Source organism: Mus musculus, chromosome X, assembly GCF_000001635.26.
Source record: "Mus musculus strain C57BL/6J chromosome X, GRCm38.p6 C57BL/6J".
NCBI classification, from domain to species: domain Eukaryota; kingdom Metazoa; phylum Chordata; class Mammalia; order Rodentia; family Muridae; genus Mus; species Mus musculus.
The window spans coordinates 64785846-64800879 of NC_000086.7; the positions used below are offsets into that span (position 1 = coordinate 64785846).

The 15034-nt window shown below is 36.3% G+C and overlaps 1 non-coding gene across 1 annotated transcript; it reads left to right on the forward strand.

Annotated features, from left to right (window-relative positions):
- The first annotated feature begins 14665 nt into the window (after nucleotides 1-14665).
- Gm26111 lies at nucleotides 14666-14771 on the forward strand. Its single transcript, XR_003953134.1, has one exon. It is a non-coding gene; the product is annotated as a U6 spliceosomal RNA (small nuclear RNA).
- Nucleotides 14772-15034: the final 263 nt, after the last annotated feature.

Genomic DNA, 15034 nt, shown 5'->3' on the forward strand with positions numbered 1-15034 from the left:
TGAATGTTTCCATAGTGATGGTTGACTCATTTAAGTGTTAACAGGAAAGGGAGACTGTCCCAGTCTCATAGTAGTAGGAAAATCTCCATGTATAAATGAATAAGAGATCAGCATCTTATAGGACATAAATCATTAGGAACTTTGCTAGAAAATTAATCAAGAGTAGTAACTAAAAGCCATAAGCACTTGAATATCATAGCCATGGTAGAGAGGTTGTTTGATTTTTGAGATAAAGTCTTACTACATAGCTTTTTTGAACAAGATTCATGAGAGCCCCTCCCCAGATTATGGGAGCAGTAAACTGCTAGAGAAGAACACTGACCAAATGAGTCAACAGGTTCTCAGATAAGTGATCCTCTTATAAGTTATATAGAGGGCTCAAGAGATGCAACTTTCCTCATACTTTATTCATGTTGATATGGCCACTTAAATATCAACAGCCTTTGGCTCATCCCTTTACTTGTAAGTCACATCCCTCATCTATACTTCCACCAGGAGCCCCCATAAGAACGCACTAGCTCTCCTGGGCATATATCCAGAAGATGTCCCAACCGGTAAGAAGGACACACGCTCCACTATGTTCATAGCAGCCTTATTTATAATAGCCAGAAGCTGGAAAGAACCCAGATGCCCCTCAACAGAGGAATGGATACAAAAAATGTGGTACATTTACACAATGGAGTACTACTCAGCTATTAAAAAGAATGAATTCATGAAATTCCTAGGCAAATGGTTGGACCTGGAGGGCCTCATCCTGAGTGAGGTAACCCAATCACAAAAGAACTCAAATGAAATGTACTCACTGATTAGTGTATATTAGCCCAGAAACTTAGTATAGCGAGATATAAGGTACAATATGCAAAATACATGAAACTGAAGAAGAACGAAGATCAAAGTGTGGACACTTTGCTCCTTCTTAGAATTGGAAACAATCACCCATGGAAGGAGTTACAGAGACAAAGTTTGGAGCTGAGACAAAAGGATGGACCATCTAGAGACTGCCATATCCAGGGATCCATCCCATAATTAGCCTCCAAACGATGACCTCATTGCATACACTAGCAAGCCTTTGTTGCAAGGACTGTGATATAGCTGTCTCTTGTGAGACTAGCCCGGAGCCTAGCAAACACAGAAGTGGATGCTCACAGTCAACTATTGAATGGATCACAGGGCCCCCAATGGAGGAGCTAGAGAAAGTATCCAAGGAGCTAAAGAGATCTGCAACCCTATCGGTGGAACAACATTATGAACTAACCAGTAGTACCCCAGAGCTCTTGACTCTAGCTGCATATGTATCAAAAGATGGCTTAGTTGGCCATCACTGGAAAGAGAGGCCCATTGGTCAGGAAAACTTTATATGCCCCAGTACAGGGGAATGCCCGGGCCAAAAAATGGGAATGGGTGGGTAGGGGAGTGTGTGTGGGGGAGGGTGGGGGGGACTTTTGGGATAGCATTGGAAATGTAATTGAGGAAAATACGTAAAAAAACAAACAAACAAACAAAAAAAACCGCACTAGTTCACCAAGTTTCCCTTTGGTTTAGTCATTACTTCAGCCTCCTGTGGCTTCTATTTCTGTGATAAATTGGTTTACAAGTGTGACATTTCTTTAGAAAAATTCTCTCAAATAGTAAATTATTGAATTAGTTTTAAGACTGTGTCTTCTGTATCACAAGCTGAACTTAAATTAAAAGAAGTCAAAACAACTGGCTTCATATTTAATTAAAATTTTTTTCTTCTGTTATACTACAAAAAATTCAAAATGAATCATGATTTGTTTAAAAGCAAAACAACAAAACCAACAATGAAACATTAATAGTTATGTATTGAGCAGAGAAATCCTGTAGTGACTGAAATTTTAAGTTAATGGGTATGGTTGACATAAGTTACACATGTCAGAGTAGCTAGTGCCCTAGATCCATGGAGGAGCTTTTTCCATGGAATGAGAATCAGAGGAATAGAAAAGACTTCAAAGGTAGGGTAAGAAGTATGAGTATCAACAGTGTGTACAGAATATGTACAGCAGAGCTTTCTTCCTCCTGAATATTTATGATCTCTAGACTGTTCCCCTACAGAGGTTTTTCCTACTAAGCTAAACCTGTCTCCTTGGTCAAGCTGAATACCAGAAGCCCCACAACCATGCTTAGATATATGCAATAACCATGCCTTCTGTCTAGCCCTGAACATTAACCCAATCCCCCAGTTCAGTTCTATATGTTAATCACGTTGAGCTTCTGGGATGTTGTTTCTCCAGACAAGAGCCTTAAACCACAGAACCCAGGTTTTCTGTCTACCTGTCTGTCTGTGATTCCTTTTCTCCATTTTCTCTAACTTCATTTTAAATTTTGATTTATTTTTTAAGATTTTCATATGTGGAAAGTGGATTTATACCATTTTAACCACTCCAATTCCTAATATGCCCCCTACTCATCTTCAACATCATTCTATTTTTATGCTTATACAGACATTTTGTCATTACCTCATTCAATAGTAAAATTGTTTTCAGAAATTAGCTCATCGAATTAATTTTTTTCTCAATACCTCTTTAAACATGAAATTAGATTTGATCCATTTAAATATAGCCAATTCTTCCCTCTACCACAGACAAGATTTTGTCTAATTTTTAACCAAAAATTGTTTGGATTTCTAAGTTATATGGAAGTCTGGTGACTTTATAATTAATTCCTAACAAGAAATCATTTTAAAAGCAGTTTTACTCAAGAGACTAAATTAATATTTTATGCTTTATAAACATACAAAAACATGAGTGTGATTTATTTGTAAATATAAATCTTATAAGAGCTAAATGGTATGTTTTTCCTATTTTATATTAACTGCAATGGAAAATGATATCTATCAGTTCCTGTGTCTCAAAGGTAGATTTATTATATATTATTGCACAAGACATAGATTAGTTCAATTATATCCTACAATAGTAATTCCATTCTACAACTCCATCTCTTTAAGTATTTAGAAATGATAATTAGTACTTTAATTAGAGCTATTCTGTATCAATACAAAAGTCTAAATTGCCAAGCTATTTGTTATGTTTGCCATTACTTCAAAGGAGTTATTTCTGTACTATCTATCTGAGGGAAGAAATTTTAATTATGGTCTTTGAACTCTGCATCAATTAACCAGCACAATTTACTCTTTGGTATTTTAAAGAAACAGAATACTTCAAATAAAACTGCAAATCTCCTTGGATTAATTGTCTTATCAGAAAGAGAAGGTTATAGTCAGTGTTCAACTATATAACAAAATAATACCAGATTCCATCTATATGGGCATGTAATATTTCCAAAATTATTACAATATGATATGCTATTTAATATGATTATAAACAACACACTGGTAATACATAGGACATGTATTTAAATCAATAATTAAAAAAATAAAGCCTAGGTATTTAAAATTTCATTTCTTCATACATATGCATTAGGTTGTTTTCTATTCTTACATTTTAATAACAGAAATTGGAAATTTTATATATAGGTTTATTATTGTTCATCAGCTGGTGTGATGGTTTGGATGAAATGCCATTCATAGACATATATTGGACTATTTGGTTCTCATTTGACTGAACTCTTAAGAAGGATTAGGAAGTATTGCCTTGTTGGAGGCACTATGAAACTGAAAGTGGGCTTTGAGGTTTCAAAAGCCTGTAGCAAGCCCAGTCTCACTCTCTCTGCATCTTTCCTTCCTGAGGATCAAGATGATAAGCTCCAACACTGCTCTAGTGCCATTCAGGCCTGCTTGCATGCTGCCATACTTATCTCCATGATAATAGTTGACTAATCCTCTCATAGTGTAAGCAAGCCCCCAATTAAATATTTCCTTTCATAACTTACTTTGGTCATGGTGTTTCTTCACAATAATAACACAGTAATAACACAGTAATAACATAATTGAACTAATCTATATCTTGTGCAATAATATATAATAAATCTACCTTTGAGACACAGGAACTGATAGATATCATAATCACTAAGATAATAACAAATCTAATTTCACTGTTCATTCATCTGTTGATGGACTTGCAGATTGATTCCAATTCATTGCTTTAGTAACTAAAAGAGCAATAAGCAAAAGGTAGTAAATAGTTTTATAGGACAGGCAGGAAGAAGACACATAAACACCTGCTGGCCCTGAGACCCACCCACAGAGTGAGTGACTACAATATGATGTGCTGGAGGGATAGGAGAGAAAGAGAAGCAGAAGGGTATGAGTATTGAGAAGGGTAGCAGAACTGGAGGCTCCAGGTTGGAGAGTAATAATCTGATGAGAATAGCCTGCTGTGCCATGACAAAGTCCAGGCCCCTGTTACTGCTGAGGGCCATGTGTCGGTCCACAGCCATGCAGCAGCAGGGGGTCTGTGAATGTGTCTATGGCTCATATTAATACCAAAGTCTAAGAAAGAAGGGAAAATAAGATCATTTTTTTCTTATAAACATTGATGGAAAATATTCAATAAAACATTTGCAAACTGAATCTAACAACACATCAAGGCGGTTTTTGTCAGTGCAAGCCACGCACCACCTTGGACATAAACTCTGTGGAGGGTCCCAAGGTCCCCAGAGGACTCTCCACACCACAGGCACCCTAGCATACCCAGGATCTTGAGATCACTGGTGAGTGGAACAGAACATCTGTTCCAAAAACCCCAGAGGGTCTTGTGCCAGCAGAAACAGGGACGAAGAAAACACGCCCAACCATTGGCTGGAGTTCATTCAGTCAGTTCCAGCCCTGCGCCATCTTGGGCGTGAACTCAATAGGCCCTAGCAAACCCAGGATCTTGAGATCACTGCAGGAACAGGGACAAAGGAAACCTGCCCAACCAGCGGTGGGAATTGTTTCTGGTGGTTCCAGCCAACTTGGGCACGAACCCAGCAGAACCTTGATCACCCAGGATCTTGGGACCACTGAGACCAGTCTATGCAGGAGAGCACATGAGTGGTGGAAGCAACAGAGCTTCTTGGACAGGGTCACTTGGGGCTTTCATCCTCAGCCAGGAGGCAGAGTTGAAACCCAGACTGCTGGGTACCTTCCCTGCTAGAGGAGAGTAGGCCTCCAGGGAGGGCTCTGACCACTCGGACTAAGGAGGGAGTTAGACTCCCAGGAATGTTGGCAGAAGCTAACAGAATCACTGGAGGAACAAGCTCCAGTCAGAGACATCTAGAACATCAAACACCAGAGATTACCAGTTGACAAAAGACAAACTTAAGAATTTTACTAACAGAAACAAAGACCACTCAATATCATCAGAACCCAGTATGCCCACCAAAGCCAGTCCTGGCTATCCCAACACAACTGAAACTCAAGATTCAGATTTAAAATCATATCTCATGATGCTGATAGAGGATTTTAAGAAGGGCATTAATAATTGATTTAAAGAAATACAGGAGAACACTGCTAAACAGGTAGAAGTATTTAAAGAATTACAGAAAAACACTGCTAAACAGGTAGAAGTCCTTAAAGAGGAAACACAAAAATCCCTTTAAAAAATTACAGGAAAACACAGCCAAACAGGTGATAGAATTGAACAAAACCATCCAATATCTAAAAATGAAAGAAGAAACAGTAAAGAAAATCCAAAGGGAGACAACTCTGGAGATAGAAATCCTAGGAAAGAAATCAGGAACCATAGATGCAAGCATCAGCAACAGAATACAAGAGGCGGAAGAGAGATTCTCAGGTGCAGAAGATTCCATAGAGAACATCGGCACAACAATCAAAGAAAATGCAAAATGCAAAAAGATCTTAACTCAAAACATTCAGGAAATCCAGGACACAATGAGAAGACCAAACTTACAGATAATAGGAGTGGATGAGAATGAAGATTTTCAACTTAAAGGGCCAGCAAATATCTTCAAAAAATTATAGAAGAAAACTTCCCAAACCTAAAGAAAGAGATGCCCATGAACATACAAGAAGCCTACAGATCTCCAAATAGACTGGACCAGAAAAGAAATTCTTCCTGACACATAATAATCAGAATAACACATGCACTAAATAAAGATAGAATATTAAAAGCAGTAAGGGAAAAAGATCAAGTAACAGATAAAGGCAGGCCTATTATAATTACACCAGACTTCTCACCAGAGACTATGAAAGTCAGAAGATCCTGGACAAATGTTATGCAGACCCTAAGAGAACACAAATGCCAGCCAAAGCTACTATACCCAGCAAAACTCTCAATCACCATAGAGGGAGAAACCAAAGTATTCCATGATAAAACCAAATTCACACAATATCTTTCCACGAATCCAGCCCTTCAAATGATAATAAAGGGAAAACCCCAACAAAAGGACAGAAATTACACCCTAGAAAAAGCAAGAAATTAATCCTTCAACAAACCTAAAAGAAGACAGCCATAAGAACAGAATCCCAACTTTAACAACAAAAATAACAGGAAGCAACAATTACTTTTCTTTAATTTCTCTTGACAACAATGGACTCAATTCACCAATAAAAAGACATAGACTAATAGACTGGCTACACAAACAGGACCCAAATTTTTTGTTTGTTTGTTTGTTTGTTTTTGCTTACAGGAAACCCATCTGAGGGAAAAGGACAGACTACCTCACAGTGAAAGGCTGGAAAACAATTTTTCAAGCAAATGGTCTGAAGAAACAAGCTGGAGTAGCCATTCTAATATTGAATAAAATTGACTTACAACCCAAAGTTATCAAAAAAGACAAGGAGGGGCACTTCATACTCATCAAAGGTAAAATCTACCAAGATAAACTCTCAATTCTGAATATCTATGCTCCAAACACAAGGCCAGCCACATTGATTAAAGAAACTTTAGTAAAGCTAAAAGCGCACATTGCACCTCACACAGTAATAGTAGGAGACTTCAACACCCAACTCTCACCAATGGACAGATCCTGAAAACAGAAATTAAACAGAGACACATGGACACTAAATGTAGTTATGAAACAAGTGGATTTAATTGGTATCTACAGAAGATTTTATCCTAAAAAATATATATATACTTTCTCCTCAGTGCCACATGCTACATCCTCTAAAATTTACCATATAATTGCTCACAAAACAGGCCTCAACAGACAAAAAAATTTTGAAATTATCCCATGCAACCTATCTTATCACCATGGACTAAGGCTGATCTTCAATAACAACATAAATAATAGAAAGCCAATATTTATGTGGAAACTGAACATCACTCTACTCAAGATTCCTTGGTCACGGATGAAAAAAAGAAAGAAATTAAAGAAGTTTTAGAGTTTATTGAAAATGAAGCCACAACATACCCAAACTTATGGGACACAATGAAGGCAGTCCTAAGAGGAAAACTCATAGCTCTGAGTGCCTCCAAAAAGAAACTAGAGAGAGCATACACTAGCAGCCTGACAGCACACCTAGAAAATCCGGAACTAAAGGAACAAGTTCACCCAAGAGGAGTAGACTACAGGAAATACTTAAACTCAGGGATGAAATCAACCAAGTGGAAACAAAAAGAACTATTCAAAGAATCAACAAAACCAGGAGCTGGTTCTTTGAGAAAATCTACAGGATAGATAAACCCTTAGCCAGACTAACTAGAGAGCACAGGGACAGTATCGTAATTAACAAAATCAAAAATGAAAAAGGAGACATAACAACAGAACCTGAGGAAATACAAAACATGATCAGATCTTACTAATAAGGCTATATTCAACAAAACTTGAAGACCTGGATGAAATGGACTACTTCCTAGACAGATACCAGGTACCAAACCTAAATCAGGATCAGATTAAAGATCTAAACAATCCCATTTCCCCTAAAGAAATAGAAGCAGTCATCAATAGCCTCCAAACCAAAAAAAAAAAAAAAAAGCCCAAGACTAGGTTGGTTTAGTGCAGAATTCTATCAGACCTTCAAATGAGACCTAATTCCAACTCTTCTGAAATTATTCCACAAAACAGAAACACAAGGTTCTCTATCCAACTCATTCTATGAAGCCACAATTACTCTGATACCTAAACCACACAAAGATCCAACAAAGAAAGAGAAGTTCAAACCAATTTCCCTTATGAATATCAATGCAAAAATACTCAATAAAATCCTTGCAAACAAAATTTAAGAACACATCACAAAGATCATCCATCATGACCAAGTAGGATTCATTCCAGGGATGCAGGGATGGTTTAATATACAGAAATCCATCAAAGCAATATACTATAGAAACAAACTCAAAGACAAAAACCACATGATCATCTCATTAGATGCTGAGAAAGCATTTGACAAAATCCAACACCCCTTTATGATAAAGGTCATGGAAAGATCAGGAATTCAAGGCCCATACCTAACCATGATAAAAGCAATCTACAGCAAACCAGTAGCCAACATCAAAGTAAAAGGTGAGAAGCTGGAAGCAATCCCACTAAAATCAGGGACTAGACAAGGCTCCCAACTTTCTCCCTACCTATTCAATATAGTACTTGAAGTTTTAGCCAGAGCAATTCGACAACAAAAGGAAATCAAGGGGATACAAATTGGAAAGGAAGAAGTCAAAATATCACTATTTCAAATGATATGAGAGTATATATAAGTGACCCCAAAAATTCCACCAGAGAACTGCTAAACCTGGTAAACTGTTTCAGTGCAGTAGCTGGATATAAAATTAACTCAAATCAATGGCCTTTCTCTACACAAAGGATAAATTGACTGAGAAAGAAATTAGGGAAACAACAACCTTCACAATAGTCATAAATGATATAAAATACCTTGCTGTGACTCTAACTAAGGAAGTGAAAAGTCTGTATGATAAGAACTTCAGGTCTCTGAAGAAAGAAATTAAAGAAGATCTCAGAAGATGGAAAGATCTCCCATGCACATGGATTGGCAAGATTAATATAGTAAAAATGGGTATGATGCCAATAGCAAGCTACAGATTCAGTGCGATCCCCATCATAATTCCGACTCAATTCTTCACTGAGATAGAAAGGGCAATTTGCAATTTCATCTGGAAAATTAAAACACCTAAGATAGCAAAAACTATTCTCAACAATAAAAGAACCTCTGATGGAATCACCATGCCTTACATTAAGCTGTACTACAGAGCAATTGTGATTAAAAGAAAAAAAAAAAAAAAAAAAAACCCTGCATGATACTGGTAAAGTGACAGACAGATCAAAGGAATAGAATTGAAGACCCAGTAATGAATCCACACACATATGGTTACTTGATCTTTGACAAGGGAGCTAAAACCAACCAGTGGAAAAAAGACAGTATTTTCAACAAATAGTGTTGGCACAACTGGAGGTTATAATGTAGAAGAATGCAAATTGATCTATTCTTATATCCTTGTACAAAGCTCAAGTCTAACTGGATCAAAGACCTCCACATAAGGCCTGAGACACTGTAATTAATAGAAGAGAAAGTAGGGAAAAGCCTTGAAGATATGGGCACAGGGGGAAAATTCCTAAACAGAACAGCAATGGCTTGTGCTGTAAGATCAAGAATTGACAAAGGGGATCTCATATTACTATAAAACTTATGTAAGGCAAAAGACACTCTCAAAAAGGCCACCAACAGATTGGGAAAGGATTTTTACCAATACTAAATCTGATAAGGGACTAATATCCAATATATACAAGAAGCTCAAGAAAGCTGGACTCCAGAAATTCAAATAATCCCATTAAAAATGGGGCTCAAAGGTAAACAAAGAATTCTTGACTGAGGAATACTGAATGTACCTGAAAAAATGTTCAACTTCCTTAATCATCAGAGAAATGCAGATCAAACCAACCTTGAGATTCTACATCACATCAGTCAGAATGGCTAAGATCAAAAATCCAGGTGACAGCAGATGCTGGTGAGGATGTAGAGAAAGAGGAACACTCCTCCACTGCTGGTGGGATTGCAAGCTTCTACAACCACTCTGGAAGTCAGTCTGGAGTTTCCTCAGAAAATTAGATATAATACTAACAGAAGATCAAGCAATACCTCTCCTGGGCATATACCCAGAAATTCCAAATGGTAATAAGAACACATGCTCCACTATGTTTATAGCAGCCTTATTTATAATAGTTAGATGCTGGAAAAAACCCAGATGTCCCTCAACAAAAGAATGGATACAGAAAATGTGGTACATTTACACAATGGAACACTACTCAGCTTTTAAAAACAATGAGTTTATAAAATTCTTGGACAAATGGATGTATCTGGAGGATATCACCCTTAGTGAGGTAACCCAATCACAAAAGAAGTCATTAGATATGCTCTCACTGATAAGTGGATATTAGCACAGAAACATAGAACACCCAAGATACAATTTGCAAAACACAAGAAAATCAAGAAGAGGGAAGACAAATGGGTGGATACTTCATTCCTCCTTAGAATAGGGAACAAAATACCCATGAAATGAGTTACAGAGACAAAGTGTGGAGGTAAGATGAAAGGATCGACAATCCAGAAACTACCCCACCCAGGGATCCATTCCATAATCAGCCAGCAAAACCAGATACTATTGCATATGCCAGAAAGATTTAGCTGAAGGGACCCTGTTATAGCTGTCTAATAAGAGGCTATACCAGAGCATGGTAAATACTGAACTGGATGCTCACAGTCATCTATAAGGTGGAACACAGGGCCCCAGATGGAGAAGCTAGAGAAAGGACCAAGGAGCTGAAGGGTTCTGCAACCCTATAGATGGAACAACAATATGAATTAACCAGTACCCCCAGAGCTCATATCTCTAGCTACATATGTAGCAGAAGATGGCCTAGTTGGCCATCACTGGGAAGAGAGGCCCCTTGGTGTTGCAAACTTTATATGCCCCAGCACAGGGGAATGCCAAGGCCAAGAAGCGGGAGTGGGTGGGCAGAGGAGCAGGGCAGAGGGAGGGTATAGGGAAATTCTGAGATAGCATTTGAATTGTATATAAAGAAAATATCTAATAAATAAATAAATAAATAAATAAATAAATAAATAAATAGAAAAAAAGAAAAAGAAAAGGGAAACATAACAATAGAACCCGAAGTAATCCAAAACATCATCAGATCCTACTATAAAAGCCTATACTCAACAGACCTGGAAACCTGGATGAAATGGCCAATTTTCTAGAAAGATATCAGGTACCTAAGTTAAAACAGGACCAGATTAGTAGTCTAAACAGTCCTGTATCCCCTAACGAAATAGAAAAATCCATTAATAATCTCTCAACCTAGAAAAGTCCAGGACCAGATGGGTTTAGTACAGAGTTCTATCATACCTTTAAAGTGGACCTAATTCCAGTTGATCTTAGCCAAAAGGCCGAGAAGTGACAAAAAATGGACCTAATTCCAGTACTCCTCACATTATTCAACAAAATAGAAACAGAAGGTACTCTACCCAATTCATTCTATTAAGCCACAATTACTCTGATACCTAAACCACACTATGACCCACCAAAAAAAGAGAACTTCAGAATAATCTCCCCTATGAATATTGGTGCAAAAATGCTCAATAAAATTCTCCCAAACTGAATCCAAGTACACATCAAAACGATCATCTATCATGATCAAGTTTGCTTCATCCAAGGGATGCAAGGATAATTCAGTATATAGAAATCCATAAACATACTTCTCTATATAAACAAACTCAAAGACAAAACCACATGATCATCTTGTTAGATGCTGGGAAAGCATTTGACAACATCAAACATCCCTTCATGATAAAAGTCTTGGAAAGACCAGGAATTCAAAGCCCATACCTAAACATAATAAAAGCAATATACAGCAAAGCAGTAGCCAACATCAAACTAAATGGAGAGAAATTTGAACCAATCTCACTAAAATCAGGGACTAGACAAGGCTGCCCACTCTTTTTCTACCTGTTCATTATAGTACTTGAAGTCCTAGCCAAAGCAATTAGACAACAAAAGGAGATCAAAGGGGATACAAATTGGAAAGGAAGAAGTCAAAATATCACTATTTGCAGATGATATGACAGTATATATAAGTGAGCCCAAACATTCCACCAGAGAACTACTAAACCTGATAAACAACTTCAGTGAAGTAACTGCATATAAAATTAACTCAAACAAATCAGTGTGTATTTTTAAAATCTATTTTCCACCAAGCTGGAAAATATTAAGGGAATTAATTAATGTCTAGATATATGAGACTGATGAAAGTTAAATCAAGATGAATTGAGTAATTTAAATAGGCCTGTGGTATCCAAGGAAGTAGAAGTAGTAATTAAAAATATTTTAAGAAGGGATCGGTACCAGAAGTTTTCACCTTAGAGTACTACCAGATCTTAAAAGAAATAACACCAAGAATATTCCTGAAATTATTCTGTAACACAGAAAGTAAAATAATATTTCAAATTCTATGAAGCCAGGATCAACATTAATTCAAAATTAGACAAAGATACAACAATAATAAAAAACTAAATTGTAAATCAATATGTCTGATGAACATGAATGCACAAAAATTCTCATTTAAATACCTGAAAATTAAATTTGAGAACACATTCAAAAGATCATTCCATCATGATCAAGTCAGCTACTTTGCAGAGATACAGATATGGCTCAATATATGTAAACCAATAAATGCAATGTACCATATAAATAGGTTCAAAGGAAAAAATCCATGTGATCATCTTATTTAATACAGAAAACTCTGACATAATCTAACATTCCTGGATGATAAAAGTAGTGAAGAATATGGTAACACAGATATCCATTCTCAATATGATGAAGGTAATAGAGAAGTCCACTGCCAAAATCCATATTAAACAGTGAAACAAGATATCTACATTCTAAACTCATGTTTAGTATAAAAGGTTTATAATTTTATCAGGAACAATGAGGATAAATGAAAGAGATCAATGAGGCACAAAGAGGAGAGAAAGATATCAGAATATGAGTATTTGTTTACCATATAATTTTATACATAGAAGACACTGAAGACTCCATCAGGAAACATCTGTAGGTGATAAACACTTTCAATACAGTAGCAAGGTACAGCTTAACACAGAAAATCAGTAGCCTTCCTATATCCAAATGACAAGTGGACTGAGAATTAAATCAGAGAAACTGTATCTTTCACAATATTCTCAAAAAGTGAAACAAACATTTTATTTTTACCATTTTAACCATTCTTAAAACAAATCAAATAAATAAATGAAAGACATATATAATAAAAGCTAGATAACAGCAATCTGTAAAAGAAATCAATACTGTATTTTAAATATTGTAACCCCAAACCCAACCCAACTCTTGTTCTATGATTAGAATTTAATATTTATCAGCTAACTAGAAATTGGTAAAAGTAATGCATATTTATGTTTTGTTAAAAGCTTTCTAAATTGTTTTTACATATTACCTTAATTTTCTCCACAACTCAATTAAATAGATAGTACCATTTTCATTTTACTGCTTTGAATTAGTTATCATTTAACTATTAATTAGTTTCTTCCTACTACAGTAAGCAGATTAACGACCATCTTTACCAAGGAAGAGCTTATACCCACAGTGCAGTCAACCATTCTTTCTAAATATAAATAGCCTCTCTCAAATAAATTTCTCCTGAGATTAGCAAGAAATATAAGGTAGGCTGTTCACTTTCAAGGTTTTTTTTTGTTGTTGTTTTTTATTGTTGTTGTGGTTTTATTCCACTATACATAATTATCTATGCCCCATCTATGTGATTCTAAAAAAGAAATATCTGATTAGCTTATTCAACTAGGACACTTAATTAAATTGATAAAATTCCAGGTCATTTATTGATGTAGTATACTGTGAGGACAATTGAAATTTAAATGCTTGTAATCAAATTTACATTTACAGGTCAAGATATCTTTAATGACATAATAAGTTCAGCTTTTCTTATTGGTCATATATATAAAGTTTCACTGTTGGATACTTAGTATTCACAACTACTTTTAGAAATTAGTTTTGTCACATAATGTATTGACTAGAATTTTACTAAATTTTATAATGAGAAAATGCATTCTAGACAAAAAGTAGTTTAGTCTATTAAACAAACAGCTATTGAAACAAATCAGTTCTGTATCATATTGTGGAAAATGTAATTAAAGTACAAATTGGTGCTTTTAAATCAGGCTGCGAAATTTGTTAACTAAGATCTACTATGATCTTATAAGAGCTCCTGTCTCTAGCTGCATATGTAGCAGAAGATGGCCTAGTCATTGGTAAGAGAGGCCGCTTGGTCCTGCAAACTTTATATGCCCCAGAACAGGGGAACGCCAGGGCCAAGAAGTGGGAGTGGGTGGGTAGGGAAGCAGGGTTGGGGGGAGGACATAGGGGACTTTTGGGATAGCATTTGAAATGTAAATGAAAAAAATATAATAAAAAATTGGGAAAAAAAGGCAAAATACATGGACAAAAATAAATAAATATATTTTTCCTTTTTAGTAATCAGTGCTGCACAGCACTCATCAGCATTAAATTTTCATGAGTGCTAGGTAAGCAAGTTATTATGACTAAATAAAAATAATTAAAATTTTGAAGGCACATAAGATATTAGTGTGTTTTATTTTTAATATATTTGTGTTATTGACTTTTTACATCCTTGAACATTGTCTACTATTGTGTTTTTCTTGAATAGTATTCCAGACCACATATTTCCCAGCTTAGAGGGGTATTTTCACGTGGATTGATGTTCCACCTCCTACTTTTTTGCATTAATTGCTACATTTAAAAATAAAGATACGGTGCTCACTTCCGCAGCACATACACTAAAATTGGAACAAAACAGAGAAGGTTAGCATGGCCCTTGTACAAGTATGACATGCACGTTCATGAAGCTTCCATATTTTTGGGCTTCAGAAGCAACAGAGCTTCTAGGACTGGGTCACTGCAGGGCTTCATCTTCAGCCAGGAGGCAGATCAGAGTGACAGACCTCTGTGCACTTTCCCTGCAAGAGGAGAGCTGCCTGCAGAGAGTGCTCTGACCACTGGGACTCAGTAGAGAGTTGGACTGCCAGCAATGCTGATAGAGGCTAACAAAATCACAGGAGGAACAAGCTCCAGCCAGAAAGAGCTAGAACATCTAACACCAGAGACTACCAGATGGCCAAAGG